Source organism: Portunus trituberculatus, chromosome 11, assembly GCF_017591435.1.
Source record: "Portunus trituberculatus isolate SZX2019 chromosome 11, ASM1759143v1, whole genome shotgun sequence".
Taxonomy (NCBI): domain Eukaryota; kingdom Metazoa; phylum Arthropoda; class Malacostraca; order Decapoda; family Portunidae; genus Portunus; species Portunus trituberculatus.
This window is the reverse complement of record NC_059265.1, coordinates 5,372,083-5,379,609: the sequence shown is the minus strand read 5'-3', so window position 1 is coordinate 5,379,609 and position 7,527 is coordinate 5,372,083.

Below are 7,527 nucleotides of genomic sequence, written 5' to 3'. Positions count from 1 at the left end.
CACTTTCTAATGCTTCAATTTTGATAAATACTCCTCTGTTGTACACTCTTTGGAAAACAATGACTTAAACCTTATTCACATTAATATTAGGTCCCTGCACAAAAAAATGTGATGGTCTTAAATCTTTCCTCAATTGCCTACCAAAGCCAACTGCCATTCTAACAATCACAGAAACATGGCCTCAAAAACACACCAAACATGTGTGTTCCATGGAGGGTTATGACTCATTTCTAGGGATGTGCGGTATTGTAAAAAAAAAAAAAGTCAGACATGTATTACCGATATTCTGAAATGTACCGATACCGTTCTTTTCGATATAGAATCATAATAACAATAAACCGATAACAACGTAAAATACCGGTATCATTTCTCTTCCTATTGCGTTGTAAAAGTGTGTTGACATGAGAGAGAGAGAGAGAGAGAGAGAGAGAGAGAGAGAGAGAGAGAGAGAGAGAGAGAGAGAGAGAGCGCGCGCGCGAGCGAGCTGCAGCCACCTGTGACATCAACGCCACCTTGAGCCGCATCGGAGCCTGGGGAAGGAAGTGGCAAGTTAAGTTTGCTGCTCACAAAACCCAGCTGCTAAGCATCACCAGGACGAGTGAAGCCCTGCGCCTCGCCTTCAACGGGGAGACACTGACGCCGCGGGAGGAGGTGGAGGTGCTGGGGGTAACTTACGACCGTAAGTTAACTTTCAGGACCCACTTGGAGCGACTAGCCAGAGGCCTCAGGGAAGCTGGCATCCCTGAGGAGAATCTCCTACCTTCTAGACGCCAAAGGACTGGAGTTGCTCTACAAGTCGCAGGTCCGCTCCTCCTTGGAATACGCCTGCCTTGCCTGGGGCGGCGCGGCCAGCAAACATCTCGCTCTCCTGGACAAGGTCCAGGATCGAGCGGCGAGGCTCATCAGGGAGAGTGAGCTCGGCTTCCACCCTACACTGCACACCCTCCAACACCGGCGGGACGTGGCGGGCCTCACCGTCATGTTCAAGGTGCAGCAGCAGAGGGTGGCTCACCTGCATGAACTCCAGCAGCCTGCCCGACAGGCCGAGATTGCCACCAGAACCGTCATCCGTGCCCCTGGGGAGCTGCTCCAGCCCAGGTGCAGAACGTGGCACCAACAAAGGCAGTTCCTCAACACGTATATCGGCTTGTGGAACGCTTTTGTTGCTGTGCAAGAGAGTGTAGAGGGCTGCTGGTCCACGCAGCAGTTCAAGTGTACAGTGAATGAGTGGCTGCTACGGACAGACAGACAGAGGCAGGCTTTCGGATAGAAGGCATTAACTGTGACTTCTTTAGCCTAATATTGTACTAAGTATGTAATGTATAATGTACAAAACTCTGTATATCTATGTAAATTGGTATAAATAAAAAAAAAAAAAGAGAGAGAGAGAGAGAGAGAGAGAGAGAGAGAGAGAGAGAGAGAGAGAGAGAGAGAGAGAGAGAGAGAGAGAGAGAGAGAGAGAGAGAGAGAGAGAGAGAGAGAGAGAGAGAGAGAGAGAGAGAGAGAGAGAGAGAGAGAGAGAGAGAGAGAGAGAGAAAAGAATGGAAAAAGAGAATAAGAGAATGGGAAGAGAAAAGAGAAGGTAAGGAAGAAAAGAGAGAAATATGAGCAGGAACAACTGAAGGAAGAGGAAGAGAGACAAATGACAGACGAAAGAACACGCAATAACTCTGATACATAATAAAAACAAAAAGAAAAAAGAAGAAAGAGAAGAATACGAAAGCACAAAGGAAGAGAAGAAGGATGTAGGAAAAGAGCAAGAGAAGGAAGAGGAAACGAGACAAAAGATGAAAGAAAGAAGTGATAAGCATAACATGAGCAAACACGGACAAAACATTACATCAAAAATAGAACAGAGATTTGAAAGAGAAGGCGCATGAGAGGACAAGAATATACAAAGAGATAAGACAAAGAAAGAAGACGAAAGATTAAAGATGATCTAAGTGGCAGTAATTAGGTTTTCAAGTGTTTTAATGATTGTGTGGAAGTCATTTGGGGTTTTCAATGATGCTATTGTAATTGTAGTTGATGTTACTTCGATGTTTGTTCTGTTTAGTGAGTGTAGTGGACACTATCGGGTGACTTCAAAGGTGTTTTCATGAGTTTCCGAGGAAGTTGTAGATTTTCCAGTGCGACTTTCATGGACCTAGTGGTTCTTCTAATGGGTGTTGAAGCAAGTGTTCACGATAATAGTTAGTCATTTTTACCACAGATTAAACATCAACATGACAAAATACAGCATCATGAAAACCCTTCTAGTCATTTACTGGATATGAAAGTCTGAACGCTTTACAATGCAGGCCACGGCTCTTTAAATGTTAATGATGGTTATCAATACACTGCAGACTTATCGGGAGAAAGTCATCTGTTCGGCGTTGTTTTATTGATTTAGTAAAGTTGTTTTGTTTGCGGTGTTCAGTTTGACAGTGGACTCTGAGGTGAGAGTCCTCCGTGCGTGGGCGACCAATGAGAGGCGCTGCTGTGTTTCCCTTTCATGTCATAATAATACACGTCACGCAACGTTCAATGTCCCCCTCTCTCTCTCTCTCTCTCTATCGGTGTGTAATTCACTGTTTGATCTGCTGCAGTCTCTGACGAGACAGCCAGAGCTCAGAGCTCATTATTTCCGATCTTGGGATAGGTCTGAGACTAGGCACACACCACACACCGGGACAAGGTCACAACTCCTCGATTTACATCCCATACCTACTCATTGCTAGGTGAACAGCACCTACACGTGAAAGGAGACACACCCAAATATCTCCATCCGGCCGGGGAATCGAACCCCGGTCATCTGGCTTGTGAAGCCAGCGCTCTAACCACTGAGCTACCGTGTGTGTGTCTTTGATGCAGCACTTACGTCAACATTATTGTATGGGTGTGAATCTTGGGTGGGAGCAGACATCAAGCCTGCGAGTAAATTGGTGCATCAAAGAACTCCTGGCTGTAAGACGGTCGACATGCAACGATGTGTGCTATGTAGAGTCAGGATATCCTCCCCTCTCAGATCTGGTCAAGCTAAAGCAGCATAGGTTTTTTCATAGTAAGTGGCAGGAGAGATCAGCTTACGCGGATGATCCATTATATTTTGTAATGAACCTTGTCAAGGAGACAAACACTGTGGTGGGAAAAATGGTGAGGAACTTAATAAGTAATGAGGTAACAGACATAAGTGTAGCCATGCATCAGGTCGGTGAATGTATCAGGTCTAGTGAGTCGTCTCGTCGCAAGGTGTATATGGAAATCAACCCAACATTGTCTGTTAACCCTGTTTATAAAGAAAACACGATATAAAGGAATATCACAGGATGTCGTTCACTCGGTTTAGGGTGAGCGGACACTCCCTGGCCTGCGAGACAGGGAGATGGAATAGGCGAGGTCGTGGGCGTATACCAGTAGAAGAACGGTTGTGCGTATGTGGGGAAATTCAAACTGAACGACACGTCACTGAGAACTGTCCAATGACTCGACACTTAAGAGACAGGTACCAATTTGCTAGTTTGGAAGAGTTGTTTTGTTCTGATATGTTCGCACCAGAAAATGTATGCCATATAGTTCATGATATCCTTTCAGTATACAAATAGGGATTGGGAACTTGAATATTATGATATTTATTTTTATCTGGACATTGTATGAGTAGTTACTGGACTACAATTAGCTTGTATGTTGTTGTTAGTTTTAATTATCTGGGATTATTTGTTGTGATCTTGTCATTTTGAAATTTCTGTGTCATGTTGTGGTCAATAAACATGTGTGTGTGTGTGTGTGTGTGTGTGTGTGTGTGTGTGTGTGTGTGTGTGGATGATGTGTGTGTGTGTGTGTGTGTGTGTGTGTGTGTGGTGTGTGTGTGTGTAACAGTGTAAGTGTGTGCATCAGGTCGGTGAATGTATCAGGTCTAGTGAGTCGTCTCGTCGCAAGGTGTATATGGAAATCAACCCAACATTGTCTGTTAACCCTGTTTATAAAGAAAAACACGATATAAAGGAATATCACAGGATGTCGTTCACTCGGTTTAGGGTGAGCGGACACTCCTGGCCTGCGAGACAGGGAGATGGAATAGGCGAGGTCGTGGGCGTATACCAGTAGAAGAACGGTTGTGCGTATGTGGGGAAATTCAAACTGAACGACACGTCACTGAGAACTGTCCAATGACTCGACACTTAAGAGACAGGTACCAATTTGCTAGTTTGGAAGAGTGTGTTTTGTTCTGATATGTTCATTAATACAATCTTGAATATTATGAAGTGTAAGTCAACACTAAAGTCACAGAGTTGTCTCATTCAAGTTAAACCCAAGATATTTGGACTATTAATTTCTCCAGTGCTAAGACACGTTTCCATATTCATTGTGCTTACTATTTGGAGATATTCTATAGCCTCAGATAGTTGTGTGGGGAATAGAATAGTGAAGACTGGCCATTAATCATCTGACCTCCATAGAGCCTTCCTAGTATAAATGAAATCGTGTATCATACAAGAAATTCGCGGTAAAAATGCCTCCCAGTACTGAAGGGATTAAGACACTCAACACAGCGTCACTAGAGTGAGAAGTGTTGGCCAAATATTCATGCACACTCACACGTCACACTGTCTGTGAACTTCTGGCGTGATGAAAACAATTCCGTAACCGTATTTCACAGTGATGTCTGCCAGAAGTTGTCATCTTTTTGACTTGTGCAGTCTTTTCACCTTTCATACACAGTCATTGTTTGTCAATAGTCTTCTCCAAGTCTTTGTGCTCTGCCTCCTCTCCACTTGACTTCACCATTCACCTCTCAAATGACCTCTATCCACTCCTTCAAACATAGTATTGTGTCCAAAAGGAAATCATTGTTTTGTAATCATCAGCTTCCTTCATTTCATTTTATGTTATTCTTCTTCTTCTTCTTTCTCTGTCAGTGTGTCACCTCAATCTTTCATTCCGTAACTAAATATATATATATATATATATATATATATATATATATATATATATATATATATATATATATATATATATATATATATATATATATATATATATATATATATATATATATATATATATATATATACATACAAGAATATAAAAATGCGGACCTTTTGTAGTTATTGCTGTTGTCATTATTATTGTCTCTTTTATATATTTTTTCCTCCATTCATATATTTTCATTCTTACCTTTTCCTCTGCCTTTCCCTTTATATCTTTCTTTTTTCCTTCTACCTTTACTTTTTTTCATTTGTTTTTTCTACTTTTCTTTTTTCTCCTCTTCTCTCCCTTTCTTTCCTTCTCCTTTTCCTCCTCCTCTTGGTCACACTCTCTCCTCCCGTCACAGCGGCCATTCAATTAACGAGACACCTTCCTCTCGTTCCTCCTCCTCGCGCGATACACAACCTTCAAAGTCCACTGCGGGGTCGGCAACTTGAAAATCTGAGAACTCTTGGGACTTGACGCGATCACTTTCACCTACATAAGAACATAAGAAAAGAGGGATGCTGCAAGAGACCACCAGGCCTACACGCGGCACTCCCTGTATGATTAAAGCTCCCTATTGACTCACCCCTGACTATATGACCACTGAGTCCGTTCCACTCATCAAACACTCTGTTTGAAAACCAGTTTCTTCCCATTTCTCTCCTAAACCTGAATTTTTCAAGTTTAAACCCATTATTTCTGGTTCTGTCCCCGCTACTGATCCTAAGATTTTCGTTCATGTCCCCTTTGTTAAAACCCTTATACCACTTAAATACTTGTATCAGGTCTCCTCTTAACCTACGTCTCTGTAAGGAATGCAGATTGGGTTTGTTCAGTCTCGCTTCATAGGGAATATCCCTCATCCCCTGTATCTTTTGTATGCTTTGTGCAGGTGTTTTTGTGGGCTGTGGTTCAAGTCCTTACACAAAGAGTGGAGGATGAATGGAGTGGAGTCAGTAATTGGGTTGTTAGTGGTGAGTCAATGGCAGTGTTCATAGATTACACAGCTTTATGGATGAGGATGGCTGGTGGAGATGGCTGGGTGTGCTTTACAGAGGGACTGCCACGTGTAGGTGTGACGGCTTACTGTAGCTTCCCTTATCTGATTATTTCCTCATGTTTTTAAACGTGTATACCTAATGTTTTCCTTCTCATGAAGCAGGTAAGTAGCCTGTATTGAAAAACATTATGCTCTCTCACCACCACTATTTTCCAAGGCCACAGAGATGACTAGGTAGAGCTCTCCTGTTAATAATGCACAAATCTTAACAATCTGTCACTACAACCGTAAAAACACACTACTCTTCCTCCCTTTCCTTCACAATTCCCTCTCTTTCTTCTCTTCCTTCACGAAATAAGTCTTCTTCACCTCACAGAACACCACACACTAACTCTCCCTCTCCCTCTCTCCCTCACAGAACACTCACAATTCACTCTCTTTCATCCTTTCCCTCACCAAACACACCACTCTTCCTCTCTCCCTCCACTCCACAACACTCCAAAGAACACACACACACACACACACACACACACACACACACACACACACACACACACACACACACACACACACACACACACACACTCTCTCTCTCTCTCTCTCTCTCTCTCTCTCTCTCTCTCTCTCTCTCTCTCTCTCTCTCTCTCTCTCTCTCTCTCTCTCTAATAATAATAATCTCTAATAATAATAATATAATAATATATTATCTCTCTATCAATATTATTATTATTATTATTATTATTATTATTATTATTATTATTATTATTATTATTATTATTATTATTTATTTATTATTATTATTATTATTATTATTATTATTATTATTATTATTATTATTATTATTATTATTATTATTATTATTATTATTATTATATTTTATTATTATTATTATTATTATTATTATTATTATTATTATCATTATGATCATTATTATTATTATATTTAGAAACAATGATAAAAATAATAGTAATAATATCAGTAATAATAGTAAATTAAATAATGATGAAAATAATGATGATAATATCAATAATGACAATAATAATGACAATGAATGAAAATGATAATAAAATTAATAATAGCCTACTACTACTACTACTACTACTACTACTACTACTACTACTACTACTAACCACAACCTGCCACACTCCTATTCCCTCCCTTGCACTAGACTAACCTCCCTCACTCTCAGGTACCTCCAATGCTTTCCTATCAGCAAGCTTCCCTTAGGAGACACGTCAGTTATTGTCCCTATCAACTAAACACAAGACAACTGCCACACACCTATCCCTTCCCTTGCACTACACTAACCTTCTCCCTCACACTCAACTATCTCACAAGCTTTCCCACCATAAATAATCTTCCCTGTCAAATAAACACAACTATTCTCTTTCCTTTATATCAGAGCGACTCCCTCCACTCTCAGCACTCGTTCTACACAATAAGGCTCCACATTTTAAATCCCACACCTTACCTCTTATTCAATCAGCCTCGTTGAAGATATTATATGGTATGCAGTCTTGCCATCTCTCTGCTCCCTCACAAATAACGACTCTGGAAGTATCTATAATTGTACA